Source organism: Pongo abelii, chromosome 16 (genome assembly GCF_028885655.2).
Source record: "Pongo abelii isolate AG06213 chromosome 16, NHGRI_mPonAbe1-v2.0_pri, whole genome shotgun sequence".
Taxonomy (NCBI): domain Eukaryota; kingdom Metazoa; phylum Chordata; class Mammalia; order Primates; family Hominidae; genus Pongo; species Pongo abelii.
In genome coordinates, this window is record NC_072001.2 from 22,280,020 (window position 1) to 22,295,894 (window position 15,875).

The 15,875-nt window shown below is 38.2% G+C and overlaps 1 protein-coding gene and 1 non-coding gene across 2 annotated transcripts in view; one reads left to right on the forward strand and one right to left on the reverse strand.

Annotated features, from left to right (window-relative positions):
- Positions 1-15,875, reverse strand: part of LOC129050365 (putative GED domain-containing protein DNM1P46) — an 86,875-nt gene that overhangs the window by 8,722 nt on the left and 62,278 nt on the right. The gene's annotated exons all lie outside the window — the stretch shown is intronic.
- Positions 2,307-2,438, forward strand: LOC129050614 (U8 small nucleolar RNA). Its single transcript, XR_008514293.1, has one exon. It is a non-coding gene; the product is annotated as a U8 small nucleolar RNA (small nucleolar RNA).

Here is a 15,875-nt window from a genome sequence, read left to right on the forward strand (position 1 = left end):
AGCCAGGGTTGCACCACTGCCTTCCAGCCTATGTGACAGAGTGAGACTCCATCCCTAAAAAAACAAAACAAAACAAAACAAAAAAAACCCATGCTGATAATCGAAAAACCAGTTTGCCTCATCACAGTTTAGAACATTGAATTGTAAAGATCTTTTTTCTAGTCCTGGCCAGGCTTAATGGTAACATGAGCAATTCAGTTACTTTCTCAGAGTTTTATATTTCTATCTGTAAAATGGAAATGATGGTATGTACAGTTTAGGATTTTTGTGAAAATTAAGTGAGACTGCAACTGTCTTGAATAGCAGTTGAAGTACATTGATATAGGTGACATTTTACAGTGGTGTCTTCCTCAGCATCTTGTTAGTTCAGTGTTTTAAAGCTCTATATTAGTCACAGAAACAAAGTCTAATTTTTGTTCTTTTGTTCTCATTTCAGATTACAAGTGGACACCTGAGTCAGCAGGACCTGGAATCCCAGATGAGAGAGAGCTTATCTACATGGACTCAGATCTTGTTGTCACCCCCATTAATGACAATCCAAGGGTACAGAAAGCACTCTAACAACTGAGTTGTAGACTTTACTGAGATCTGAAATCTGCATGAGATTTTCATTCAGAATATTATTTACTGTCTAATCTTTCCTTTTCTCTTGTCTGCTTCTGTTTCATTTGTGCTGCATGTCTGCATTTCCAGGTCCCGCTCTGTCTGCAACGCTTTCCTCTGCCTTCACTTCCACTTCACTGGAGTTCTAAGTTTTCTCCCCTCTGTTTTGAATGAGTCAGCTCTGCCTCTCACTACTGCTTTCTTCCACATGCCACGGAGGGGTTGCCAGCCTCTTGACCTCAGACCTTAGCTCTCAGTCCCATCGTTTCTCCATCTGCACTAATGTGAATCACTCTAAGTATTCTAGTCTCTGACGTATTTTGAAGGCAGAAGCAGTCAGAGGGCACTGCTCACCAGGCTGGGCTGGGCAGGCAGATCACACGGAAGCCCTGCCCTCTCACAGGTTGTTAAGACTGCATGGGAGATGGTGAGGAGACACTATGGGAGCTGGAGGAGTCACGGTTCACAATGTACTTCTAAACCACTGTGAGTTTTTTTGCTTCTTGCCTTTTGGAATATAATACTTTATTGCTAGGGGAAAATGAGTATTTACTTTAAAAAACAGATGCATTTCTAAGTCCCTGTGTTTTGTCTTGACTTCCAACTCCACAACATACATTCCACTACTTACTCTCTATTTTAATTTTCCTGCTTCTGTTACTTTTTTTTTTTGAGATAGAGTCTCCCTCTGTCACCCAGGCTGGAATGCAGTGGTGTGATTTTGGCTCACTGCAAGCTCCGCCTCCTGGGTTCACACCATTCTCCTGCCTCAGCCTCCAAAGTAGCTGGGACTACAGGCGCCCACCACCACACCCAGCTAATTTTTTGTATTTTTAGTAGAGACAGGGTTTCACCATGTTAGCCAGGATGGTCTTGATCTCCTGACCTCGTGATCTGCCCGCCTCCACCTCCCAAAGTGCTGGGATCACAGGTGTAAGCCACCACGCCCAGCCTTCTTTTTCTTTTTTAAATCTCTTTTTCTGTATTAATTCATGACTGTCTTTTCGTATCTCATTGGGAACAATACTGTGGTTTATACCAAAGGGTTCTTGGATTCATGTTTATTTTCTAGACAGACAGCATTTTATATAGATTATTTAGCTATTTTTCATAATGGAGCTAATCCTTTTTGTGAGTTCATATGTGTGGCAGAGTAACTTTATTATGCTAAGTTTGATGTGCATTGGTGCATTTTCAAAGTGGGTTTTCTAGAACAATTTGTGATATCTTTCCCAGGGGTGTCCAGTCTTTTGGCTTTCCTGGGCGGCACTGGAAGAAGAATTGTCTTGGGTCACACATAAAATACACTAACGATAGCTGATAAACTAAAACACAAACAAACAAAATTGCAAAAAACATCTTACAATGTTTTAAGAAAGTTTAGGAATTTGTGTTGGGCCACATTCAAAGCCGCCTTGGGCCGCATGAAGCCCATGGGCTGTGGGTTGCACAAGCTTGCCTTAGACGATATTCTTTGTTTCTTTTTTTCCTCTTATAACCATATTTGATAGTTTATGGGAAGCCTTAGTCAGTGGACATTTTTGTGTTTAACTTTTAATTTTAAACTACTTTTAGTCTTAGAGAGAAGGTTAAAAAATAGTTGAGAGTTCCTGTATACGTTTTGCCCAGCTGCTCTTAATGTTCACATCTTATAGGTCTATAGTATAGTTAACAACACCTGGGAATTAGCATTGGTATAGTGCTAGTCAGGCAGGATAATCCTTACCTGTTCCTCCTTTTGGAGGGCAGTAGAATGTGGTAGTTGGAGTTGCATCATACTTGATTCATATCTCTGTATAATGATGTCATGCAATACCCTGATTGCTCCTTTTGAATTCTTTCTGAAAAAGGAAAAATAAAACATGAGTATAGTGCTGTTAACTAAACTACCAAATTTATTTGAATTCTACCAGTTGCCTCTAATGTCCTTTTTTTTTTGTTGTTCAGGATCCCACATTACAGTTAGTTGTTATGCCTCCCTAGTCTCGTATAGTCTGCCGTAGTCTTTCATGGTTTTGTCAGAATTTCTCAGACTTTTCTTGCCTTTCATGACCTTGACAGTTTGTCTTTTTTTTTTTTTTTTTTTTTGAGATGAAGTCTCACTCTGTCACCCAGGCTGGAGTGTCGTGGTGTGATCTCAGCTCCCTGCAACCTCTGCCGACCGGGTTCAAGCTATTCTCCTGCCTCAGCCTCCTGAGTAGCTAGGATTACAGGTGCCTGCCACTGCGCATGGCTAAGTTTTGTAGTTTTAGTAGAGATGGGATTTTACCATGTTGGCCATGCTGGTCTTGAACTCCTGACCTCATGATTCACCTGCCTAGGCCTCCCAAAGTTCTGGGATTACAGATGTGAGCCACCGCACCTGGCCTTTGTATGTTTTTGTAATACAGGTTATAAAACGTATGACTCAAGTCCTTGACACTTTGAAGAGTAACTGGTTCAGTGTTTTGAAGAATGTCCCTTAATTTAGGCTTATCTAAGGGTTTCTCATGATTAGAATGAGATTATTAATTTGGATTATGAGATTAGAATGAGAATATGCATTTTAGTAAGAATACTACCGTAAATACGGTAATGCTGGTTACTTAATTGGTAAAGGTTTTAAAAATACTACATATAGAAATTTTGCAGGAGTTAGGTATAGAAATGATGGTTGAATTTTTAACTAAAAGTCTCAAGATGCAGTATCTGGCCATCCTAAGCTCATGGATCCAACTACATGGTTTCTTCACATTTCTCAAATAAATTGTGCACTTTCCAGTTCATGCTATTATGGCTTCCTTGAATGGTGTCTTCTCTGATATAACCATAAAGTTCTAACCATTCTTCAAGACCTCAACCCACCCCCTACCTCTTCTGTAAACCCGGTCTCAACTATATCAAGTAAAGTGCTTGCTGTATTCTCTAAACTACTATTTACAAAAAAATTCTTTCTGTCCAGGGTTTTGTCTGTAGTTATGTCCTACCTCTTTTCAATTGTGAAATATTTTGTTGTTTATCAAATGTTTGTCTCATCTTCCCAACCAGAATGTCAGCTCTCTGAAAATAGGATTGTGTGTTTTATATTTTTGTATCCCCCTTAACCCTTGACATAGAGCCTTACCTTGGCAGGTACCCAATAGATATTTGTTGAATGACTGAATTTCTAATTAGAGGTAAATTATCTAAAGAGTAAGCCAAGATAGGGGTGAATTTTTTCTTTGAGGCTGTATTTTATTACAGATATCAATTGAAATTATTTTAGAAAATAAATTATTATCTATATATGTATGTTTTAATCTGAAAAGGCATCGTTCTTATTCTTTTTGGTAACAAATTTTACACATTCTTTTTTTGTCCTCATTGATTTATTATTTGATATAAGGGACATATAAGGAGACAGATATCCATCTTAAAAATTGTCTCAAAAGTTTTTTTTTTTTAACCACAGGTAATGAAAAAACCGCCATCAGTTAAATTTGATCCAAAAATATTGCATCTACCAGCATTTTCAGGTAAGATCATAAAGGAGTTATCGAACATGTAGACTCTTTGTATACAGATACAAATGTGAAATTTATTCAGAAATGGAATATTTGTATGTGAATAACTAAATTTTTTTTGTCTTGACAGTTGGTTATATTCTTGGAGCAGTGTTAATGTGAATTGTAAATAATCTGTAATTCATTTGTGCCAGCTGTGGACATTTCTCAGCTGAGTCTGGGCTGTCCTGTCCTCTTGTGTGTGGGGAGGTTCCTATAGATCTGGGCAAGTTTTCCTGTAGAGTGGGTTGGGGGAGGGTCTCCTCCCTTCCCTTCATAGAGCTGGTTGAATTTCCACCATTTATGGCAGGTGTAGGTGCACAGGGTTGGGGACAACAAGGAAGGATTGGGATTCTATTGGTGGGACCAGAACATTTGAGAATGGGACTAGGTGTTTCATGACTGTGGAGATGGTGTGGTAGTGGAGATACTTAAGGGATAATTATTACATTTCTGTTGAGCTAATGAAAATCTTATTTAGGGTGAAAGTCAGAAATTTTTACATACCTTAAACTTTTTTTTTGTTTGTTTGTTTAACAAATTATATTTTAAGCTGTTGAACTCAATTTGGGGAAAATTATTCATTGTGGCTAGAGTAGAATCTATGATTTGAAGTAAATTTAAAATATATTTAGGTTTCAATAAACCAGCTAAGGGTTTATATCAGTCAACTTAATTACCGATAAAAACAACCAGAAAAACCTGTGGAGAAGGACGTTTAAAGACCAAAGTGAAGCCAAATATTAATAATAGTGCTTTCATTGCCAAGTAGGTCTATTTATGCAAACCTAGAGAATTATTACCGGGAAATACTATTTCCTTTTTCTTCTTTGAGTTATTTGGGAAATTATATTTATAATATGTTTTGTCTAAAGATTGAGATCAGCCAAAAATATGTTAATTTTAGGGGGTATCACATTTCCTAGATTTTGCCCTTTTTTTGTATATGGATTTGGAGGTAGGCATTTCAGGTGATTTTAGCTATCATGTTTTCCTCATCATTTTTTACAGTAATTTTATTGGAACTTTTTAATAACTGTGGGATTTGTGCTTTTTGCAATATTTGCGGGTTGATTTATTTATACAAAGGCTCTTTTGTCTTTTACTCCAGTTGTATTCAACTTTACATTTTGTTATAGTCTAGGTTGTGGGACAATTCTGCTTTAGACATCTGCTTGGTTTGAAAGCATAGTTTTCCATTGAAGTGGTTAAAAAGTTTCCATGGATAGATAAAGAGATGGGAAATATAGAAGGACAAATAGAAGTAGTGTCATCTTTGGAGTATTTTTGGTTTTGACAGTGTCGTGTTTTCTTTGTCCTCATCTTAGCTGTCATAATTCTGTGTTTATTTCTCATGTAGTGTTTCCAGTAGTTGTCTTTCTCATCATTCATACTTCTGTTATTTTCTTTCCTTGGCAGTGGATAAGTTATAATTTCTGAAAGACCAAGATTGGAATGACTTTTTTGCAACAAGTGTGCTCACAGATCGACTCCATTGCGAAGAGCTCGAGGACCTCCTGAGCCAAGCTTAATCTCCTTTGCTGTTTGTGCGTGGTGGCTGGTCACCAGGAGGTGGCCACCAGGCTTCTCCATTCCCCACTGGTAGGCCTCTGTGATGTGACTTATGCATTTAAATTTATGTTTTTTAGAGGCTCAAACAAGTGCTAAAATAGCAATTTGATTTAACTACCATGAAAAAACTGATTTATCATGATTTTAGGTTTATGGAAATTATCCTCTGCTTAATCCTTAGGTCTTACAGTAGATGAGAGTAGATGGTGATTTTGAACTTTCTGTTGTTGTTGTTGTTGTTGCTTGTAATACTCAGATTTCCATTTTATGTTAACTTGTAAGATTTTAAAAAAATATATAGGCTGAGGCAGGAAAATGGCGTGAACCCCGGTGGGGGGCTGAGCCTGCAGTGAGCCAAGATTGTGCCACTGCACTCCAGCCTGGGCGACAGCGAGACTCCGTCTTAAAAAAAAAAAAAAAAATATATATATATATATATATGAAATTGGGCCAGGTGCAGTGGCTCATGCCTGTAATCCCAGCACTTTGGGAGGCTGAGGTGGGTGGATCACCTGAGGTCAGCAGTTTGAAACCAGCCTGGCCAACATGGTGAAACCCCGTCTCTACGAAAAATACAAAATTAGCCTGGCATGGTGGTGCACTCCTCTAATCCCAGCTACTGGGGAGGCTGAGGCAGGAGAAACACTTGAACCTGGGAGCCAGAGGTTGCAGTGAGCTGAGATCGCGCCATTGCACTCCAGCCTGGGCAAAAAGAGCAAAGCTCCATCTCAAAAAAAAAAAAAAAACACGTGATATCATAAGACCTTTTCCCTTCTCATCAGTGACTGGAATGAACTGCCCATGTGGAATGGGTTGTGGGTGTTGGTTCCTTTACTGGGTCATCTGGTAACCTGCAAGGTTTCTGCTGTGACCTTGAAGGAAGACATCAATCCTCTAAGAAATTTTTTTCCTATCCTCTGGGAATATTACTTTTTGGACTATCTTGGTCCATTGGTAAGCTCATGGGAATTTGTCAGAGTTTTTTTTTGTTTTTTGTTTCTTTTGGCTCATGTTTAGCATCGGTTGGCAGAGTGTTTGGAGTCATCCTCAGAAAGGAATTATGGTGGTTCAGAGGTGTTTTCTGTAGTGGGCCCTCATTTGGGAATTGGCTTGAAAGAATTTAAGTTCATTTGCTTCCAGGATATTATTAAGTTTACTTTTTTCTATAGTTGGTGTGTGTCTATCAGGTAAGGGCAGTCATTTAGAGAATATAAAGTGTTAGGAGAAACTAAAAGTACTGTTCTTCGTTTTTATTTTAATCTTATTCATATACAAGTGCCTTTGTAATTTCATAAATATCACTTTTGGTGTACAGTATAAATTTCCTTTTTATGAAGATCTGAGCTGTTAACTTTGCTGTCACTTTCTGTGTTTCGTGACTTAAATATTTTAATTTTTTCTTTTTTTACACTTACATTTTTTATTCTAGTTCCAATTGCTAATCCAGCATTCGCAGATAGCTCTAAACTGCGATATGTAAGTAACATTTATATTTTAAAATTTTTTTTCATGACTTTATTAAGTAGTTACAGCATACATACTTATCAAAAGCAGAGTCCCAAATAATTATCATAAATTTTTCTGACATAATGATGACTCTACTCATAGGCAATTTTTATGGGCATTCCAATTATAAATTCTAGAATATTTAAAAATAGCCCTTCTCCTAATATACAATGCTGGGATTATCTAAGCTACTCCTGGAAACTTTATTAAGTGTTCTTGTTTTTTTATTTTCATAGAGACAAGGTCTCTCACTATGTTGCCCAAGTTGGTTTTGAACTCCTGGGCTCAAGTGATTCTCCCATCTCTGACTCCCAAAGTGTTAGGGTTACAGGAGTGAGCCACTGCACCAGGCTAACTGTTACTGTTTTGAGTATTGGTTATAAAATACTTCAACCCTGATCCCTGTGTATTAATTTAGTTATACTTCCTCAAAATTTCCCTTGGCCATGCTTATCTGTCCCTCATGTAGCATGTAGCTTCCCTATGATGTTATTTATAATCTAATGAGATTATGATTTATAAACTCCCAATGGAAGGAAGTGTCCTTGCTTTTTATAGAAGTGACATACCAGGTAGAAAGCACCATAGATCAAGTGTTAGAAGGCTCTGGGTTCCGGTTGCCTATAAGACTCAGACAAATGATTATCTTTTTCTCATTCTCTGTTTCCTGGGGAGGGTGGGTGGAACAAGGAAATGGCATAGGTTTAGGATTCAGACAGACCTGGGTGTGGATCAAAGATCTGCTTTCTGGGCCAATTACTTTAATTGCTGAGCCGCAGTTTCCTCATCTATAAAATTGGGATGGGGATGAGATAACCACTTCATAGATTTTTGGTAATTATTCCACTTTGAATGAGGTAAATATATGAGATACTTTATATAGTGCCTGATTCTTAGTGGGTATTTCATTTACAGTGGGGTTGGGGTTGTAGAAGTTGCAGTTATTATCATGAAGCTTGCTTATCTCATGATTGTTAGGACAAGCACATGAAAAATCGGAGGTGAAAGGATTTTGTGAATTGTGGCAGTAGTATAATAATTATTCTTCTATGCTGGTAAAATATGGGTGAAACAATAGGAGTTTAGAAAATGCTTAATAATAAGGGTAATTCTTATTATACATCTTGTAATGTTACTGTCCCAAAGTAAAATCTGGTAATAGAAAGTAGGATTTAATACTTTGAGCATTTAATACTTTGAGAAGGCTGATGGTATGCTCATTAAAAATGAATCAATGAAATATTTATTTAAACACTTTTATTTAAAACGTGTTATATCTTTGAATGGGGTGCCCCCTGCTAACATTTTCAAACAGATATCCCAAATCATTTCCAAGTACAGTTATCCCTCTGTATCAGCCCGGAGACTGGTTCTAGTATCCCCTTGGATACCAAAATTCACACATACTATTTTTCCTCTGCTTTTAATGAAGTTTGATTGTAAAACTGTTTTAATTTGAATAAAATGATACTGAGGTAGACAATTTCTCTGGTAGGAATCTTCTTTTATTCTCCTTCATTCAAAGCCACTTCTAGTGAGGTTTTCTCTGATCTCAGGTTATATTACCTTCATAGCATATGATAAAGGGTCCTTAACTTAGTCTGGGAGATAATTATTATTGAAGTAGGTATATTTATTTCTTAGTTTTGTTTTTCCTATAAAAATTAGAATCACATGATATAATTTTATGTTTGTTTTCCCCCATAACACATATATTATGTATTTTTAATGTTATTAACATTTAAAAATAAAATACATAATAATTAAGGTAAACTTTTTATATGTTGTGAATATCTGATCATTTTGCTTACTAATTTTGGATAGTATTATAATGTTGGAAACAACATTGTGATGAACATTTTTGAGATTAAATCTTTGTGCCCGCTTTTTCTTTTTCCCTTTAGGGAAGATTCATAGAATTAGAACAAATTAGAACAAATGGGTAGAAGGCAGTAAATATCATTGTGACTTCTGAAAAATTGCTGAAGTGCTCAAATAAATTGTGTCAATATATAATCCCAGTCAATGTGTTTAAAATGCCTTTTGTTAGAACTTCCAACATTGAGTATTTATCAAATTGTATATCCTTCTATCCTTGCCAATCAACTTTGTGAGGTATAATTCATATATAGTAATAGTGTAATACTGTAATTTTTAAAATGTGTTAATTGTAAATTATGCATAATTTAAAATGTTCCATTTTAGCCATTTTTATGTGTACAGTGGCATTTAGTTCATTCCCATTGTTGTATAACCATCACCACTATTCATTTCCAGAACTTTTTCACCATCTTAAACAGAAGCTCTTTACCCATTAAACGGTAACTTTCCCTTTCCCTTCCCCGGTCCTGGTGACCTGTACTCTACTTATTCTATCTTGGTGAATTTGCTTATGGTGAGTACCTCATATTGCTACCAAAACATCAAGGAGTTTGGTCTAGGTCCTGTTGCTCACAGCACAGAAAGCCAATCACGGAGACGATGAGTGTTGCTAGGGAAGAAGGCTTCAACTGGGTGCTGCAGCTAAGGAGATGGGAGATCAATCTCAAATTTGTCACCTCAACTGACTAAAACCAGAGGTTTATTTAGCAGGGAAGAAATGTAACCATGTATGGGAAAACAGGAGTTAGGGAAGGGTGGGGAAGAGAAGTTGGTCGACAGGAAGCAGGTAGTTGGTTAGGCAATTGTGATGAGTGAGGTGGTCTGGTGTCTTATGGTCCAGATGTGGTGATCTGGTAAGTTTCAGTTCCTTGATAACTATCTGGGAGGCCTGATGGTTGGTTTCCCAACAAAGGAATTCAGATAAGACAAATGTAACTTTCTCAAGTTTTAAGACTGGGAGGCTCAATTTCTATCTTTATTTTAAAAGACTGTAAGCATCAGTTCTATAGGACAATTGGGCTGCATTCATTTACAAGTTTCATCCATGTTGCAACTAACGTGTCAGCATTTCATTCCTTTTTAAGGCTGAATCATATCCCTTTGTATGTATATACCACAGTTTGTTTATTTTTTCATCTGTTGTTGGGCACTGGCTTGTTTATATCTTTTGGCTATTGTGAACAATGCTGCTATGAACATTAGTGTTTTCTGTTTTTGTTTTTTGCTGACAGCTATCCCTATGGGTGTGAAGTAGTATCTCATGGTTTTGATTTGTATTTTGTGACTAGTGATGTTGAACATCTTTTTGTTTGATTGTTGGCTATTTGGAGAAAGGTCTAATCAAGTCATTTGCCAATTTTTATATTGAGTTTTATGTTGTTGAGTTGTAGGTATTTTTTATATATTCTAGATATTAACCCCGTGTCAGATAAGTGATTGCAAATATATTCTCTCATTACACTGGTTGCTTTTTACTGTGGCAAGTGCCTTTTTGAGATATGAATTTAGGAAGAATTTTTCTATTTTTTAAATAAGAGTTTTATACTTGAATAAGGTAAAGTAAATGCTCATCCATCATTAATTTTTTAATAAAAACACAGTTTTCCTGTTTCTTTGCTGTAGTTCTCCTCTTCGTTGATTATATTTTATCATTGGATAGGGTTTTTTTGTTGTTTGAGACGGAGTCTCGCTCTGTCGCCAAGGCTGGAGTGCAGTGGCGCAATCTCAGCTCACGGCAATCTCTGCTTCCTAGGTTCAAGCGATTCTTCTGTGTCTGCCTGCCGAGTAGCTGGGATTACAGGCACCTGCCATCATGCCTGGCAATTTTTGTATTTTTGTAGAGACGGGGTTTCACCGTGTTGACCAGATGGTCTTGAACTCCTGACCTCAGGTGATCCACCCACTTCGGCCTCCCAAAGTGCTGGGATTATAGGCCTGAGCCACCATGCCCGGCTGGTAGATTTTTTGTTTTGCTTTCTTTTGAAGAAGACCTCTCAGTGGCTTACCTCTTTGCCATGCTTTGGTGTTTGAGCTCTCTTCCCTGTACTAACTGTAGCTCTGTAGGACTTGGGGGTCAACCTTACCTTTTTTTCCCCCGCTTTTGTGTGTCTTGTTTGAGTTAGCATTTCTTTTTATTCCAGACCTGTATATTTTACTAGATTGTCTCTAGGAATCTCTTTTACTAATTTGCTTCAGCCTGCCTTCCTGCCATCTCTTTTTACTAATTTGCTTCTGCCTGCCTGCCTTCCTGCCTCCCTCCCACCCTCCCTCCCTCCCTCCCTCTCTCCCTTCCTCTCTCCCCTTCTTCCCCTTCCTTCCCTTCTCCCATGCCTTCCTTCCCCTCTCCCATCCCTTCCTTCCCTTCTTTTCTTTCCATTTATATTGAGATAGAGTATTGCTCTGTCACCCAGGCTGGAGTGCAGTGAGGTAATCTTGGCTCACTGCAACCTCCACCTCCCAGGTTCAAGTGATTCTCCTGCCTCAGCCTCCTGAGTAGCTGGGATTACAGGTGTGTGCCACCATGCCCAGTTAATTTTTGTGTTTTCAGTAGAGATTGGTTTTCACCATGTTGGCCAGGCTGGTCTCGAACCCCTGACCTCAAGTGATCCACTTGCCTTGGCCTCCCAAAGTGCTGAGATTATAGGTGTAAGCCACAATGCCTATCCTCTTCACTCCTCCTTTAGCTTTTATATTACTTCTTAGATTTCTTCCTCTCTTATTTCATCCTTTTTCTGTTCCTGAAACCCCTACAGGATGGGTGTGCGGGTTTGTGTCTCTTGACTCTTTTTTCAAATTTTCTTTTGCTTTCTCACTTTCTCTTGTTTATTGAGATATAATTCACATACCATAAAATTCACCATTTTAATGTGTGCAGTTCAGTAGGTGTCAGTATACTGAAAGTTGTTCAACCATTGCCACTATCTAAATTCAGAACAGTTTTCTCACCCAGTGAAACCCAGTACCCATTCTTCTCCAACCCCTGGCAACAACTAATCTGCTTCCTGTTGGCTGATTTGCCTATTCTTCATATTTCATATAAATGGAATCATACAGTATGTGGCCTTTTGTGTCTAGCTTCTGTCACTTAGCATAATGTTTTCAAGGTTCCTCCATATTGTGGAATGTGTGAGTACTTCATTCTTTTTCTACCTGAATAATCTTTGTATGGCTGTTCCACATTTTGCTTATGTGGTCTTGATGGACATTTGGGGTTGTTTCCACATTTGGCTATTATGAATAATGGCGCTCTGAACATTTGTCCACAAGGTTTTGTGTGAACATATACAATTTTATTTCTCCTGCAGTAGTGAGATTGCTGGATAAAATGGTAACTCTGTGTTCAGCTGTTTGAAGAACTGCCAAACTCTCTTTTTTAAGCTTTTATTTTAGGTTCAGGGGTACATATGCAGGTTTGCTATATAGGTAAACTCATGTTATGGGGGTTTGTTGTATGGATTATTTGGTCACCCAGGCACTAAGCTTAGTAAGGAGCAATCGTTATTTTTTCTGATGCTCTCCTTCCTCCCACCGTCCACCCTAAATAGGCCCCAGTGTCGATTGTTCCCTGTTTGTATCCATGCAAACTTTCTTCTTTTATTGCTCTCCCTTGACTTTATCTTTGAGCTCTCAAGCTTGGTATTTATCCCCACTCATTTTATTATTTAGGATTTCCAGTTAATTTTTTAATTTGAACAATCATATTTGAAAGTTTTTGTTCATGTTCTTTTTCTCTGATTGGTCCTTTTTCCTAGCTGCCTATATTTGGCGTGTACTTTTGAATTTGAGGATAAATATTAGGATTATAAAAATTCTCTTCTTGGAGCAGAATTTAGAATTAAATATTGTTATTAATGTTTAAGGCTAAACGTTAGGATTATATAATATAAGCCTGGAACCTGGACTTTGATAAAAAGGGAACAAAATTTGGATTATAAACATTGTATTCTTCTCTCTTGAACTTATAGGTCACTTCTTTTTCATCATGGTCCTGCTTTTTAACGCTGTTTATTTCTCAAATGCCTGGTGATCTCTGGTTCTTCGTTTATATTATGAATAAATGATGAAATTGATTGGTATAGAAGTTGGCAATACGAGTTTGCTTTATTCTTGCCTAAGTCTCTTTCTCCAATAGCCTCTCCTGTAAAGAAAGGGCCGGTATGTGGGTAGGTGAGGCCTGTTGACTGGTAGAGTTTAATTTGGGGTTCCAGCTGGCTGAAGATCAGATAGGCAGGCTGGAGGCCTCTGCAATTGCCAGGGTGGGTTTTTCTTTGCAGTGGAGCTGGCTTTCCTCATTTAACCCCTTCCCCACTTCAGTATGTGGAGGACCACAGTCGCTGCTTCCTGCATCCATCCATCCAGTGAGCAAGGTGGATTGCTCACTGTAGGAACAATTTTCCGCATTTACCCAGGAGGCCAGGGCTGCAGGGTTTATTCCATGTACCAGGGAAGGGAGATGGAAAAGAGACACGGTCTGATTGGCTCAACTGTTCCTTGTACAAGGACACAATTTTTCCTTGTGCAGTTGTTTAATCTGATGATTGTCTTGTGGCTCATTCTTTCTTTTTGTCTTAGTTTATTCCAAGTCCCTGAGGCTTCCTTGGGAACGTCTGTCTACCTGTGGTTCTTAGACAGGGGATTCCTTTGTTGATTCTCTGTCAGTCTTAATTTTATTTTTGCATGTCTGCATCTGAGATTTTCTCAAACTTTCTAGTCCACTTTTAGCCCTCCTTTTTGTTTCCAATTATCCTTTAATAAAAAGAGCTTGTATTTTAGAGACTCTGGAGGGTTCAGAAAAGTGAGTGTCGAGTGTTTAGTCTGCGACCATTAAAGACAGAGAATGTCTCATAAGTTTGGATCTGTGTTACTTACATGACTGTGATTTACACACGCTTTCTTTCCCTCCCTTTTATTTTTCCTTTTCTTTCATTTATTTATTTTATTGTTAGTATTTTTAGAGACTTACTCTAAAAAAATAGGGTCTCACTGTGTGCCCCAGGCTGGAATGGGACTACAGGTACATGCCGTCATGCCTGGCTAAATTACAATTTTTTTTTTTTTTTTTTTTTTTTTTTTTGGAGAGACAGAGTCTCACTTTGTTGGCCAGGCTGGTCTTGAACTCCTGGCCTTAGTGATCATTCCATCTTGTCCTCCTAAAGTGCTGGGGATTACAGGTGTGAGCCACTGTACCCGGCCAAAGTTTTCACTTTTTAATATGAGGTATAAGGTATATAGAAGTGCTTTATTTACTTATTTATTTATTTATTTATTTATTTATGAGAGGGAGTCTTGCTCTGTTGCCCAGGCTGGAGTGCAGTGGCATGATCTCAGCTCACTGCAACCTCCGCCTCCTGGGTTCAACAATTCTCCTGCCTCAGCCTCCCGAGTAGCTGGGATTACAGGCACCCACCATTACACCCAGCTAATTTTTGTAGTTTTTAGTAGAGATGGCGTTTCACCATGTTGGCCAGGCTGGTTTTGGACTTCTGACCTCAAGTGATCCACCCGCCTCAGTCTCCCAAAGTGCTGGGATTACAGGCATGAGCCACCATGCCCGGCAGAAGTGCTTTTAATTCCACAAGTGTTTAGGCTTTTTGGGTTATATTTGCTATTTTTACTTTTCTCCTTTTACTACATCAAAATGAGTCCTTTATAATTTCTGCCCTAGGGAATTCTAAAAATTTATCTTTGTGGTCTAATATAAAATCATTTTTAATGTATGCCATGAATGTAGTCAACTATCTATAATAATGTAGTAATAGTAGCTTGCTCAGTCAGCACCAGTTGTCATGACCCAATGGTAATTTCTGCATGTGGATTATCTCCTGATTCTTAGAACAACATGAGGTACATATTATTATTGGTCCTACTTGTTGTGCCTACCAGGCCCATGAAAGATGAGTAATTATCCCAGGGTACTGTCTCCCTCACCTCCAATGGTGGGCCAGAGCTAGGTCCAAGACTTTGAATTCTAGAGTGTTAGACACCATCCTATGCAGCCTCCCACTGAATAAGGGTGGTCACTGTTTGTAGGGTGTAGAGTTTGATACGTCTGTTACTTTGACTTCATTAGTTTTTATTTAGGATACCTGAATGTGTGAATGTATTGATTAATATATTCATTATTGCCTTCTCTCTGTGCTTGGAGGAGAAGAAAATTGAAGTTTACCACTGCTATGGGTTTACATTGCATGCTTTGTTATTTGGTGTATAAAGATTCGCACCTTAGATCTTCTGTAGGTCATACAGTTTTTAGTTTAAAGGGAATCTTTTTCTGAAGAGTTTAGCCTTGAATTCTACTGAGATTTACATTGGCAATCCTGTTTGCATTTTGTTTGCCTTGTACAGCCATACTTTTATGCACTCCTTTCCTACTAATATGTTTATTTTGCTTTTGATGTTGATACGTTTGTTCAACATACATTTTCAGATGCCCGAGTGTGCTCCAAGCACTGTCTAGGTGTCACAGTGGTGATCGGGATACAGCCCTGCCTTCATGGATCTTCTGGGCTGCTGGGGAGAGAGATAATAAACAAGTCAACGAATGAAAAAGTAACAACAAAATTTTAGTTCTGCTCTAATGTGGTAGCCATTCACTTCATGGGGGCTATTTAAATGAAAAATTAATAGCTTACTCATTCAGCACGTATTGTCAGACACAATGGTACTTTCTGCACATGTATTGTATCCTTTGTTTCTTTTAACAACATGAGGTATGTATTGTTATTCGTCCTATTTGTTGTGCCTACCAGGCCCCAGGGTACTGTCTCCCTCACCCTCAACTGTGGGGGTAAT